Below are 15,851 nucleotides of genomic sequence, written 5' to 3'. Positions count from 1 at the left end.
GCCGCCAATTGGGCAGTCCCATTGGTTAGACAAGACAGCACCTTGCTGTATAATTGGCGACGTTTCGTAGAAGAATTTGAAAAGATATTCGATAGGCGAACAGTAACTTTATCTGCAGACCGAGAATTGTTGCAACTACGACAAGGAAATAGAGATCTCATTACTTATCTATCGCATTTTAATATACTCATTGCTGAAACGTCTTGGCCCAAAGAGAAGAGAGCAGCTCTCTTCTATCAAGGATTAAAAGATGACTTAAAAGATGTGCTTGCTCAAATCGATCCACAACCAACCGCTTGCTCTGAGCTAATAAATCTAACTGTACGTTTAGATCATAGACTTTCAGAAAGAAGAACGGACATGAAAAAATGTGAGAAAACTAGTTGGAAATTGGATAACAGATCTAGGACTCAGTTTACCCATTCAGAACCAACTTCAGAGCCCATGGAAATAGGGACGCTTAGACAGCCATTCTCAAAAGAAGAGAAAGATAACAGGAGAAAAAATGGGCAGTGTCTTTATTGTGGTCGTAAAGGACATTATGTAAAAGATTGTATGATGAAACCAAAGGGAAAATCTGTGAGTACCAATAAAGCTGCAGTCCTAGAAGAAACTAATCAGACGTCGGAAAACTAATATGCCCAAGATGTTTAGAGGGAGATCTCTTGGGAACCATCGCTTTCCCTTCAATAAACTCTTGTGTGTCTAATTATGAAGCCCATTTTCGGTCAGCTGTACACATACATACAGTTAACTCACGAAGTATGTCAAATGGAAGTTTTAATTTATTCCGGTGCCACAGGAAATTCCGTGGACCTAGAAACTGCACAGCGATTATGTATAATTTGTGAAAAGAAAGAAACACCAGAAATAGTACAAGCTGTAGACGGAAAAATGTTATCTGGAGGCCCTGTAACCATGCAAACTTCTAAAATTCTAATGTTCTGTGAAGATTCGAAACAACAAAGACACAAGGAAGAAGTTCAATTTGACGTAATTCAAGCCCCACATTATGGCTTTATTTTAGGAATGCTTTGGCTTTGTTTGCATAACCCTTCTATTGATTGGCAGAAAAGGGAACTTGTTTTTCTTTCACACTATTGTAAGTCCACTTGTTTGAAAGCAGAAAAAACACCAATAAGTCAGATAGCAACAGCGGAAGAAAAAGAGACTGTGTTACCAGCATCTTATGAAATGTACAAAGAAGTCTTCAGTGAATCAAAAGCAGCTGTTCTCCCTCCTCATCGGGATTATGACTGTCAAATTGATCTTGTACCTGGTTCTTGTGTACCGAACTGCAGAATTTATGCTTTGTCAGAAAATGAAAATCAACATCTAAGACAATATCTTGATCAGTATCTGGAGAATGGTTTTATTTGCCCTTCCAAATCACCCGCCGCCTCTCCTTTATGTTTTATTCCAAAAGCGAATGGAGAATTAAGAACTTGCATAGATTATAGGGCTTTGAACAAAATTACAATAAAAAATAAATACCCACTACCATTGATTCCTGTCCTCTTGGACCAAGTCAAAACAGCTGTAATCTACACAAAACTAGATCTTCGTGGTGCATACCATTTGGTACGCATTACACAAGGCCACGAATGGAAAACAGCATTTAAAACTCGTTATGGGCTATTCGAATATCTAGTAATGCCCTTTGGACTTTGTAACACGCCAGCAGCGTTTCATTTTTTTTTAAACGACGTTTTGAGAGAATATTAGGATCTTTTTGTTATCGTCTACATAGATGATATTTTGATTTATTCTGATTCCATAGCAAAACATGAAGGTCATGTCAAGCAAGTTTTAAGTACCCTTCAACAACATTCAAAGAATGGAGGCATTATCTAATGGGAGAAAGATTTACTGTGACTGTGTACACAGATCATTGGAATTTACAGTTTATGAGTTCTGCTAGTATGTTAACTCCGCGTCAATTAAGATGGATGATGTTTTTTGCGGAATATGACTTTGTTGTAACTTATCGTCCAGGACAAGATAATAAAAAAGCAGATGCACTTTCTCGAAAGGACTCTTCTTTACACAGATTCAAAGGAACTCCACAAGCCATAATCGATCCAGACAAAGTGATCTATCTTTTAACTGCAGACCAATTTTAGCCGATATTCATGAAAACTTTCCCCCATCATTGTGAAAACAATGGCTGAATAAAGATGCAAGTCGATCTATCAAGGAAGGAATACCCTTTCACGGAAAACAAGTTTATCTGCCTACCAAGAAATTGAAAGAGACAGTGTTCAATTGGTTACATTCTCTCCTTATGGCGGGACATCCAGGACCACAAAGGACAGTGGAAAAAGTACAAAAATCATTTTGGTGGCCAACGCTAAAAAAGGATGTTTTCAAAATGGCTCAAGATTGTGAAATTTGTGCACGATTTAAAACCGATCATAGTAAACCAAAAGGTTTACTACAAGTATTACCAACACCAACTAAACCATGGGACCATATTTCCTTAGACTTTATTACAAATCTACCGCAAGTAAATCAACATTCAGTCATTTTAGTTGTAATAGATAGCCTAACGAAATATGCTCATTTCATCGCATGTAAACGACTACCAACTGCAGGACAGTTAGCACAAATATTTTTGCAAAATATAGTACGCTTACATGGCTTGCCTTCTGTGCTTTTATCAGATCGAGGATCTCAATTATTCGTCTAAATTTTGGCAGCGATGGTGTTACAGTTTACAGGTTTCTTCAAACATGTCAACAAGTTATCATCCACAAACAGATGGGCAAACAGAACGTTTTAACCAAACTCTAAAACAATATTTGAGATGTTATGTTTCAGACTCCCGAAGATCTTGGCTAGATTTGCTATGGTTGGTAGAAATTGCCTATAATACATCATCTCATTCATCTACTGGATCCTCTCCTTTCGAAGCTTTATATGGATACGCACCTAACACCATTCCTTTGACTCTACCCACAATTGTAAGTAATACACCAGCTGTGCAAGACACCGTTCAACTCATGCAAACTATTCATCAGCAGATCCACAAGAGATTATTGCAGAGTAAAGAAAAATACAAGGAAAAGTATGATAAACATCATCGAGCAGGTCCTATATATGCTCCTGGAGATAAAGTATGGCTGTCTACAAAGAATTTGAGTTTTAAACACAAAAACATGTTCCATCCTAAATACATAGGTCCATATTCAGTAATTCGTCAGATAAATCCAGTAACGTTCAAATTATTATTGCCCAAGACTTCGCGAATACATCCAATGTTCCATACTTCTCTTTTGAAACCAGCTAGACAAAATATATCTCCAAAACCAACACCTATCCTGGTCCATGTCAACTGGGAATACGAAGTGCGTGATATATTGGATTCTAAGCGCAGAGGCACAAAGTTGTGGTATCTTGTTTCCTGGAAAGGATATGGTTCTGAAAATGACTCTTGGGAACCAGCTGAACATAATTATGCCTCTCGCTTGTTGCGACGCTTCCACCTCCTTCATCCTTTGAAGCCGGGCCCTAGACCGCTCCAGGGAGGGGGAAGTACTGTCAGGACTAGGGTGGCTTGCGGTCTAGGGCCCGCCCCACTTAACAAAGGTCCTTATTCGCCACCATGCCAGGTAGCGCTGTGTGGTAAAATGCATAGGATAGCTTTGGTTGGTCGTTGGTGGCTGAAATGTACGAGGGGACTGAAGTAGCTAAACAGACCTTGCATTCAGCCACAGACCTTTGCATTGCCCTTATTTTATTTTGGAAATGTCTGTTATACTTTGTATTGCAGGGTGCAGTCAACACTTGTATTGTCCGCCGCATGCGTGAGCTTTAGCAACCCCGACGCATGCATGAGGTTTGGCATGGGCGTTGTCACGTTGATTTACGCGACCGCGCCCAGTCTTCTGTGCTCACTATTCAGCGTCCTTTGCCTTAGAAGGAAGCTGTCCTTGGCGCGCCGCATCCTTGGCGGTATCGGCGGAATTCCGGAACCAGTTGATAGGCAGTGGTGAGTTCCCACGTCTTGGGGGCTTTGCAGCTTCGAGATTTCATCGGCACTGCACTCCGGTTTACATTTGACAGCTGCAGAATGGCTTTGTGATCCCAACGAAGCTGCTGGGTACTTCGAGGTTCTTGCTGGGCACGTATTGGTAGAGTAGGTCGTACTCTACAGGTAGGGTGCCAAATTAAAATCAATGTATAAAATATTGAAGATCTTTAAATCTGCATCGTTCTGCATTTCAGAGTCACTTTGTGTATTAGTGTATTATTCGGTAAAGCTGACATTTATTTTTACTTAGTAGATCTTCTTGGCGCAACTAGATCTTTGAAGTATTGTGAAAACTGAAGAGAATATCATTGGAAATATTGATCTTGAGAGCGCATTCTGAACCCTTTTTTTTTTTTGAAGAATAAGAAAGTCATAGGTTCCACAGGGAATTACTGTGTCCTTTGTTTATCTTTGTGGTTTCATTTTCTAATATTACTCAAATACTGTCATTGAAATGTGATAAAGAGTTATATGCTGAAGTCAAGCATAGAATAGTTTTGTGTATGCAAACTTATTTAAGGTCTATCCTTGCACAATTGGAATAGAAGATATTTACAAAGTCCATAGACTGTATCTAAAGTTTTTAGTTAATATTTAGGTAAAGTAAAGCAATAGAATTTTTGCAATAACTTTTCCTTTTCAGATCTCCTTCCCAGCTGTTCCCTTCCTAAACCCCTTTTCCCCTCACTTGATCACTTTAATATTCTGTGTATTTAATACAATCAGAATTGGAGGTATCGAGAGGTGGGCCCTTATAGCATCACGTCAGACCCTGAGGAAGACTACGCCTGACACACATCACTCTCTACGCTACATTAACCATAACTCGCCCTTTCTCCATGCACTGCTTATACCTTTGCATATTATATAACTTATACCATGTGAAATCATAGTAGATGTATTAACACTTACTACATCTCAAATAACTAAGGGCTAGATGTAGGTAATTGTAAATTACCGAATCGAAAATACCGAATTTTACCGATTCAGTATTTTCTAATCGGTAATTGCAATGTAGATATTAATTCGGTAAAAAATACTGATTCAGTAAGATTCGGTATTTACCAGAATCGGTATTTACCGATTCGGTATTTGCCATTGATTCCTCTAGGAATGAATGTCAATTACCGATTCGGTAAAATTGGGAAAAAATCAAGGGTGGCAGGGTGTCACTTTGACACCCTGTTGCACCCCTGATTAGGGCTGGTGTGCACATGTGGCATACATACATGCCCTATGGGCATGTATGTCTGTCACATGGCACAGGTGTAAATGCACATTTATGCATTTACATAGAAATTCCTTATTTACCACCAACTAATAGTTGGTGGTAAATGACGAATTCTTAAAGCCCAGAAGCACTGTTTACAGTGCTTCCTACATCTCATTTACTGATTCGGTAAATACCGAATCGGTAAATACCGATTCGTTATTTACTGAATCGGTAAAATAGCCTCCTACATAGGAAAAGGCTTTTACCAGTCGGTAACGGCCGATTTCGGCCGTTACCGACCGGTAAAAGCCTACCAACATCTGGCCCATATTCTCTGAAAACACTGTGCATGTTAGAGTGGTGATTTATAAGTAATGTAGTGTGGTGAGCAATCCTACAAGACTGTGTAGGGCGGTGGGCGACGTGTAGTAAATTGAAGGTTGTGCATAAAATGTAAATTATAACTGGTGATGTGCATATTAGAAATCTAAGTTACAACTATAACTATAATCTCTAAAGCTTGTATAGTTTAAGTTGGGTGTGTATCGAAAAAAGAAATAAAGTTTTCCTAACCATAACTTAGCTTTAACATTTGTTTTTTCTTTAAATGTAAATGGTTTTTATTTTTTAATAAAAATGTGTTTCCAATTGTAGCGTTGAGTTGACTTTTGTTAAGAGGAGTGGGGTAGAGCATAGAGGAAGACAGTGTCATATAGTGTAGTGTAGTAAAGACTTTCATATAGTTGAGTGAGATAAAGAGTATAATGGTGTACAGTGGAATAACATAGAGTAGTGCTGTACACTGCAGTGGTGTACACTGCAGTGGTGTACAGTGGAGTGGTGTACTGTAGAATAGGATACACTGGAGTGGCATATAGTGGAGTGGCGTGGAATGGAGTACAGTGTAATAGCTTTGAGTGAAGTTGTGTACACTGGTGTTTGGCACAGTGGAGTGGCATAGATTGTAGTAGCATTGGATAGAGTGGTGTATTGTGGAATAACAGAGTAATGGTGTAGAGTGGAGTTGCATAGAGTAGAGTGGTATATAGTGGAGTTGCATACAGTGGAATAGGGTGCAGTAGAGTGGTGTACAGTAGTCTGAAACTTAATCAATCGGGTTTATAAGCGCTCTACTCACCGTGAGGGTCTCAAGGCGCTGTGTACGTATTACAGTGTGTGTGCAAAATGGGTCTACTGATCAAAGATTACATTGTATGTCCGATTGTCACAAATATTAACAGTGGTTTTAATTCATATTTATAGCTACTCCTGACAAAGGGCTTACACGCCCGAAATTCATTGAGTTACAATAGACACAGCTGCCCAGGATGAACGTTTATACCCATGTGCTACAGAAAAAGGACAAGATAGGCATATCTGCAGCATTTGAAACTAACGGGGAAACAAGCAGCCTTTTATGTGAATTGTGAAAGGAATGGGAAATTGAGGAAATGGAATGAACACATGGAATGAACTCATGGATTAAAAATGGATGATTACATTGATAACAACGTTTACTGAATATTTCTTGCACTGGCTGTGCGGCAGGCGGATGTAGCTCACTGTAGCTCCTATTTTGAGAAAAGATTTCCCTCAACCTCTGTGCACTGTAGCAAGTGTGGTTCCTTCTGGAACACCACTGGTAATTTAAACCACAAAACTTCTTAAGTTTATGCAGATACTTCTGGTTGATCTCACCAAAAAACTTTTTTTGAAACACATGAAATTAAGTTAAATTAGACCTCTACACATCATTCTTATAGGTTGCTAAAACCGTTCAATTTTACAGTTCGCAAACTTCAATGTATTTAATCATAAATCATAATACAATTTCTTAATAACATTTTCAACAGTTCACAAAAAATTCCAAAATGATGCCCGATGCATTTTGAGCCCGATGGCTCTTCCTCAGGGGCCTGTAGATTGAACAATATATAGAAAGTTTTAATGAATGTATATTCAAAACCTATCTCTTTCAGATTCAAAAACATTTTTTTTAAATAAACTTCCTCATGTAACCTAAGCAATTCGATCAAATTTCAAATGTTAAACAGCATCTAATGCATTGTTCAAAAAAACATTACCTATGTAATGGTTGCTAAGATAAAACTAAAACAAAAATGAAAAGACGGAAGAAAAGCAATAGTGAGAAACATCCTCCTTCACCTCACCCAAAGTGACCCAAACTATTGCGTTGAGTTGATACTCACAAAAAGACCTGAAGAAATCTGTGAATGGAAAACACTCTATCAGTACCTTTAACCAATAAACATAAACCAGACTGCACTTAGCACATGATGTAACTCCACAACCTCTTACCTTGCTTTGTGGAACTGTGTATAATAAAGTCCGTTATCAAAGAGAACCTCGCTGTCCGTTTGCCGTTAATCCACCCTTCAACACAAACAAATCGTGGCTGTTACGAACTCAATCACCACTCCTCTTGCTGCTAAACCTCATGTTTCCACGCTCGTAATCTCAAGCTTACCTCCTCACACTCCGAAACTTCCAAAACGGTGTCGTCCGACTTCACGCTCAATCTAATCAGCTGCTCTCCGCAAATGCAATTCAACAACCGGCAGTAGTAGCCTCCATATAAACGCTGCGTCCCGCTCGCAAACAAGAAACTGACAATGGACTCCTGACTACACAGAACTATGGGCGCCATCTTTGCCTAGTCATTCGGCAATCCTACTTCCATGCAAGATAGTGCGAAAAGTATGAAATAAGAAGAAAAGAACAGAATATACATGGAATCGAACAAAAATAAAAATGAAAAGTGAAAATAATAGATTGAGTAACACCATTAAATTACCCTCATGACGTGCACATAGTGTTATCCAACATTACATAAAATACGTTTTTTTTAACAGAGAATTCTACTTTTACATCAACCCTGTGGCCACAGGTTGAATCTGATAACCCTCTGTTATTTTACAGAAAACACGCATAGTCAATTTTCTCATTGAGCCCACTCGGCTCTTGTGTGCCTAATCTTTTCATCCAATAAATTTCCCTTTGAAGGAGAGATCTATTCAGATCCGCCCCTTCATGTAGTTTGATTTTTTCCAGTACTGAAAACTGTATTTGGGAGATGTTGTGCTTCCTATCTATCCAGTGTCTAGCTACGTTGCTTTTCTGGTTTTGGTTCCGTATGGTGCTCTTGTGTTCGGATATTCGAATTTTCAGCTTTCTCTCCGTTTTCCCTACATATATCTTGCAACATGGACATGTTATGTAGTAGATTACATTATTTGAATTGCAGTCACAGTCATAATGTAGTGTGATGAGTTTTCCTGTTTGAGGATGATGTAAAGATGTTCCGGTTATGACATTGTGGCAATGAACGCAATTAGCACATCGTTTCATTCCTTTGTACTGTTTATGTTCTGCAGTTGGAGATGACATTAACAATTCTTTCAAGTTTTTTGATCTAGTGAAAGCAAAAATTGGTTTGTGGGAAAAAATTCCTTCAAAGTCTGGTTCATTTTGTAGTAACTCCCAATGACGCGTGATAATATTCTTGGCAACCATTACATAGGTAATGTTTTTTTTAACAATGCATTAGATGCTGTTTAACATTTGAAATTTGATCGAATTGCTTTGGTTACATGAGGAAGTTTTTTTTTTTTTAAATGTTTGAATCTGAAAGAGATAGGTTTTGAATACACATTCATTAAAACTTTGTATATATTGTTCAATCTACAGGCCCCTGAGGAAGAGCCATCGGGCTCGAAATGCATCGGGCATCATTTTGGAATTTTTCGTGAACTGTTGAAAATGTTATTAAGAAATTGTATTATGATTTATGATTAAATGCATTAAAGTTTGCGAACTGTAAATTTGAACGGTTTTAGCAATCTATAAGAATGATGGGTAGAGGTCTAATTTAATTTAATTTCATGTGTTTCAAAAAAAGTTTTTGGGTGAGATCAACCAGAAGTATCTGCATAAACTTAAGAAGTTTTGTGGTTTAAATTACCAGTGGTGTTCCAGAAGGAACCACACTTGCTACAGTGCACAGAGGTCGAGGGAAATCATTTCTAGAAATAGGTGCTAAAATACAGGCACGGTTGTGGACAAACGTGCCACCTCTGTAGCACGCCTGAATAAAAAATTTGAAAAAAAAGTGAAAGTTGGTTTAAAATAGGAGTGCTTCTCCAATTCACCGCAGCTCACTGTAGCTCCACATATTTTCTAATATTTCCTTTGCGCAGTGGGGCATGGCGCAGCGCTGGTCTTCACGCATACTGTGTTGCTTTGGAGCATCTTGAAAATACGGATACAGATTAACAAACATAACAGGTGTGCATTCTGTCATTCCAACATTGGTACAATAGAGTGGAACAGCGTACAGTGTAGTGAGGTAGGGTGGAGTGTTGCACAGTGGTGTGGGGTAGAATTGAGTGGCAAAGAGAGGACTGGTGTAGAGTGCATTGGCTTAGAGTAGTAGCGTAGAGTGGTGTGTTGTAGAGTGGAGTCAGTGTGGGTTATAGTGGAGTGGTGTAGAGTGTTGCTGCATACAGTCTAATAGTACCCAGTTGAGTGGCGCAGAGTTTAGTGGCTTAGAGTGGAATGGTGGAAAGCATTCAGTGGAGTGGCATAGAGTGTAGTGGCGTGCAATGGAATAGTGTGTAGTGGAGGGACATAGAGTAGAGTGGAGTACAGTGGAGTAGCATAGAGTGAAGTGCCACACAGTGGACTGATGTAGACTTCAGTGTCGAACAGTGGAGGGATATACAGTGCAGTTCAGAGTAGAGTAGAGTGGAGTAAGGTACACTGTAGTTGGGCAGGGTGTAGTGGGTACAGTGCAATGACATACAGTCCAATGTCGTAGAGTGGAATAGTGTAGAGTATAGTGGCGTTCAGTGGAGTGGTGTATAGTGCAGTGTAGAATGGAATGATCAAGACTACATCAGAATTGACTGTAGTGTTCAATTCAAAAATACTTTATTTAGACAATGAAGTCTGTCAAAGTGCCTAAAATTACAAATAAAATCGGGGTAATTTCTCTTGTCACAATTTTTCTTAGGTCTCCATAATTTAACAGGCAATTCATAATTCATCCTCAGTATTCCTAACTGATAAAAATGGTGTAACTTTTCAATAGAAAGCTAATGACAATAAAAGTGCCTTTGGTTAAAAAGAGAAGCAGTACTGTCTATCTGAGGCTAATTGTTTTAAGACTACTAGTGTTCAGGGATCCTCCCCTTCTTCATTCGGGGGTTCTGGATTTTATTTTTAGTTGCTTCTCCATACACCCTAACATTTTTACCAGTTTTGTGATCACTTGCCGCTGCTCATTGTTCAGAATGAAACTAAGGGCAGAAGGTAATGTCCGTGTCCCCTCCTTAATCCATAGGAACCTAACCAATCTTCTGCGGTCTGCCAATAGTGTAAGGAATATTCAGAGCAAATAAGTTATTGAATCCTGAGATAGATTGCAAAGTCGGCATATTATCGACTCTGGTTTATCCGCTCATGGTGGAGACAGGTCTAAGGACGCAAAAGAGCCCATCCGAAGCTGCAGAAATTTCAACTTATAGTGGGAGGAAAATGTTTAGTTAATGTATGTTTGTGGGCCTTTTCTGTCATAGCGTCGGAGGTCCAGGTAAGCTTGTTTTCTTTTAGCAAATGCTCTTTGATCAGATTTCCAATTTTACATTTCTGTTCAGGGCTGTTTTGAACTGTAGATGAGGTAATTTTAAGTACCAGATCTCCCTTGATCAAGTTTGCACCAGTGCTTCGTCTAGGGCTTACAACCAGGCGTTCGTGTGATTTGTGCTGTCAAGACACTCAACTTCCTGCCAGATGAGATGTTTTAACAATCCTTGCTCATCAGATCTTGTGGAATGCAGATATTTTATTATGCAGGCCATTTCTACAAGCAGTTGATCGTGTAGTGTGAATTCCATCCTAATTTGAGCTGGCAAGGTGTTGCCTGAAGTTGAAATAAAGACCTAAACACTGTGATCTGTGCCCTATTTAGGAAAGTCCCCAGTTTTCCCAGGTAGGCCTCTGAGCCGTATTACAGTGTTGGCACTAATTTGCCAGAGACTATTTTTAACACTGCCTCAAAAGACAACTTGTTTGTGCTCTTGAATATTGTTCAGAAAGCACCTTGCAGCGAGGCTAATTTTGGTTTTAGTGAGTTCAAGTGTTGTAAGTGACCTCCTTTCTTGTCCAACCAGCAGCCCAGATATTCATATTGATTTGTGATAGTCAGGCGATGATGGTCAAGATGCCTTTGATGTTGCTTTCTCTTTTTCCGGCCAAAGATAACTATATTTGTTTTTTCATAGTTAATCTTCATATCATTTGCAAGGCAGTGCAAGGCTAGGGAATCTAACAGTCTTTCAAGCCCTACGGGCATCTGGCTAAGCAGGACGATGTCCTCCACGTACAGCAGAGAAAAGATGTGTTGATACGCCAGTTTAGGAGCATGACTATTAACTTGATTTAATGCAGGAAGCAAATCACACATGTACAGATTAAAAAGGGTGGGTGCTAATACGCACCCCTGTTTGACCCCTTGTCCAATGTTGAATTTTTCCAAAAATGCTATGCATCGTCCTAGTTTTACTTTTGTCCGCGTGTTGGAATAGAGCAGTATGATGCCTTGCAATAAAGTTTCTGGGATTTTCCACGCAGTAGGTGACGATTGAGATGGTCAAATGCATTACTGTGTTCAATAAAGCAACAGAACAGCTCTTCCTGGAGTAGCATAGAGTGAAGCGGTGTACAGTGAAAAAGCATACAGTGCAGTGGTGTACACCAGAGTGGCGTACAATGGAGTGACATAGACTGTAATAGCGTAGAATGTAGTTGCGTACAGTGGAATAGCATAGAGTGTTTTGTAGAATGGAGTGGCGTAGAGTGTAATAGCATACGTGGAATGGTTTAGAGTATAGTGGTGTAGAGTGGAGTGTGGTAGAGTGAAGTGGCTTACTGTGTATTATTATATGGTGGAGATACACACAGTGGATTAGCGTAGAGTGCTGTGGTGTACAGTGGAGTGACATAGAGCAGAGTGGCGTAGAATATAATAGCGTAGAGTGAAGTGGCGTAGAGTGGAGTGAAACCGATGTAGTATAAAAGTGAGTGAACGGATGTAGATCTAATGTGCCAGGAATATAGAATATGAGGTGTAAATCCTAATTAATGTGTCATACAGTTCCTACTTTTTCAGTAAGACTGTGAGTTTGGGCACCATAAGCATCAAAACTATGTGGGACTTAGTGCGCATGCTATCAGAATATGTTGATCTAATTTCTCCATAGCTCACAGTGGGTCATCTGCAAGTTTAGAACATAGTAACCCTAATTCCCCAAGGAAATTGTGGAAACAGATCATACCCTTTCGTTAGTAACTCAGGGATGCCCAAAGGGATACACAATAAGTACACAAATTGCCATTTCAAATATTTACTGAAGCAATTGTGCACATGAGTAAAATACCTGTGCTGCAATGATTGATAGAATGGAGCAAAACAAAAATTAACAAATCAATAATTGTGCATTTGCATTGGTTTATATGAATACGTATAATTGCACTCCTACCTAGCGCTGCCTATCCTATAAAGTATAAGGGTGCAGTACCTTGGTGTCTAATTTCCCATTTACATGCGAGTGTGTGTCATCTGGCAGCCATTCTTGGTATAGAACAGGCCTCCTTCCTTCTCAGGATGGTAACAGGATTGAGCTGGGCTATAATTTCAGCATAGGGCGACCTCTACAACCCATCACAATGCTCCTCTGTCCAAATAAATACTTAGTTCAATATATATATAATGAACTAGACCCAGTTGTTCTGTGACTGAGCTCTGTCATATTGATTCTACGCCCCCAGAACTATCGCCGGACATACAACAACATTTTGTGCACTGTACTTAGTCCTTGTACAAAATCTTCCACGGCCTGATAATGTACCTACAAAGAAGTATATGTGTAAGCACATTTTCTGAGAACAATATCCCATATGGGCATGCAGGGAAATGTGTTTTAAAAATCATAATTTTTAAAAATGGTCATTTTAAATGTGAGCATGTAAAATTTAATTATTTGTGCCAGGGGCCTATGTCACCTTATAACAATTCATAGTATGTGTAAAAGGAGTTAGTAGGGTTAAAGTTATGAGTGGTCAAATACTTAGAACTATATTGTGCCACAGTATACTACAGTAACATCGCAGTATACCGTGGTACATGCCGATAAGAAGGCAGTAACTGATTGGCTTGTGGTTGCCTTTACAAAACGTAAAAGGCAGCCATTTCGTTTTCAGCACTTTTACTGTGTTCTGGGTCAGGGCCTTATATATACATAAGTTTTAAGGTTTATATTTGTTCCCTACCTATTACTACTTTATAAAAGAGATAATAATTGGAATAATGTATTTATATTTTCGACATATTTTTCCAGCAGTTTAGGGAGAACAGTTTTTTTATTTAACTAGCGCAGTAATTTGTAGGCATTGCCATGGTACTCCGTAGACTTTTTTGTGAGCATTTAAATATGTAGGCAATTGAAAATAGACTGTAGTGTACCACATTTGTAAAATATAGTGTAGTACAGTGTCTTTTTTTATTTACAAAAAAGACACAGGTGGTAGTGTTCCCAAAAGGGAAACGTCCGCACACACTCTACAAGGCAGTTTTAGTATTTCAAAATTCAGTACACATCAAAATATGTTTTATAGAGAAAGTAATGAAGAGAAGGGTGCTAAAGAAGCTCAGGGCACCTACCACCTTGAGGTGCCGTTAGTGCACACAAAAGTGATACACATACAATCAAGCAAAGTTTTGAGCAACTATTGACAGCACTCCTATAAATAAATAAAGCTAACAGTTAGGGCAAAAGTTATGAGCCCTGCTTATTTCCAATATATCAGGCTCTACTCGTTATAGAGTTTTACAAGAGGGGACACTGATGACAGAGTAATATTCAAATAGGTGTTGTCAACACAAGGGGTTCCAAAATATAGTCCACTTATTTCGTTTTCTTCAATCTTTATTCTTTCAATTTTCATAAAAAACAGATATTCCCAGCAATAAGTAAAGATCACCAACACGTGTTTCGTCCTACACAAGGACTTTTTCAAGGCATAAGTAAAGCAACCTGGGATGAGTGCGCGGCATCAAATTGGAGCAGAACCAACCGTAGTTTTTTAGTGGAGCTTAGTATCCAAGACGGAAGTGTATAACAGGGTGAGGAATGCGTCAACGTGGTGGAAATGGGGAAAGTCTTCCGGTTTGTGGCACCTGTCCCAGAAATAAGAAGTCGTCCCAGCAAAATAAGCTAGTTGTATGTTATGTTAATCGGCGGATAGTAGTGTGCAAGTTACAGTCTCTATGTCGCGACATAGAGACGATTTGGGTGAAGAGATGTGATAGCATGCAATCAGGCTGTTCAACTTATCATGGTTGTAATTTTGACTTTGCGTCTTATACTGGCCCGCTATTGAGTGTTCGTATTTTGAACCCGACTGTAACTTGCACACTACTATCCGCCGATTAACATAACATACAACTAGCTTATTTTGCTGGGACGACTTCTTATTTCTGGGACAGGTGCCACAAACCGGAAGACTTTCCCCATTTCTACCACGTTGACGCATTCCTCGCCCTGTTATACACTTCCGTCTTGGATACTAAGCTCCACTAAAAAACTACGGTTGGTTCTGCTCCAATTTGATGCCGCACACTCATCCCAGGTTGCTTTACTTATGCCTTGAAAAAGTCTTTGTGTAGGACGAAACACGTGTTGGTGATCTTTACTTATTGCTGGGAATATCTGTTTTTTATGAAAATTGAAAGAATAAAGATTGAAGAAAACGAAATAAGTGGACTATATTTTGGAACCCCTTGTGTTGACAACACCTATTTGAATATTACTCTGTCATCAGTGTCCCCTCTTGTAAAACTCTATAACGAGTAGAGCCTGATATATTGGAAATAAGCAGGGCTCATAACTTTTGCCCTAACTGTTAGCTTTATTTATTTATAGGAGTGCTGTCAATAGTTGCTCAAAACTTTGCTTGTCTTTTTTTATTTCTTTACATTTTCTTTTAAGTACCGCTGTACTCTTGCGTCAGTACCACAGTAGTCCAGATATTTATTTTAAAATAGATCGAAGCTTATAAATATTTTTCCCTACCTATTACCATTTTAATAAAGTTGTATTAGGTAGAGGAAAAACATGAATCCTAATACTTGCCTATATCTAATGGTGAAACGCAGAACAAAGCCAAAGTGTACCTGAAAACCACATGGCTACCTTTAACTTTTGTAAAGGCAGCCATTAGACAATACAATAGCGACAAACTGACCATACAAATCGAATACTGAATTAAGCTCCCCCTCCCCATAGCGGGCCAAATTGCCATTATCAAGATGGTTGTGCTTCCCCGCTTTTTATATTTGTTCATGACATCCTCATTCCTTTGACAAATAGTTTCTTTGCCACTATGAAGAGCCTCCTGACACAGTGAAATTGGGTGACCCGTTGACCCAGAATCAAATGGGACACATTTTTGTGGGAAGGAGGGGATTTTATATAGCAAACTAGACCTGAAGGTATCAGAGCGCTTTCAGTGAGCCCCAGTTGCGTT

Source organism: Lissotriton vulgaris, chromosome 5, assembly GCF_964263255.1.
Source record: "Lissotriton vulgaris chromosome 5, aLisVul1.2, whole genome shotgun sequence".
NCBI lineage: Eukaryota > Metazoa > Chordata > Amphibia > Caudata > Salamandridae > Lissotriton > Lissotriton vulgaris.
The sequence above is the reverse complement of the archived record's forward strand: the minus strand, read 5'-3'. Positions refer to the sequence as shown.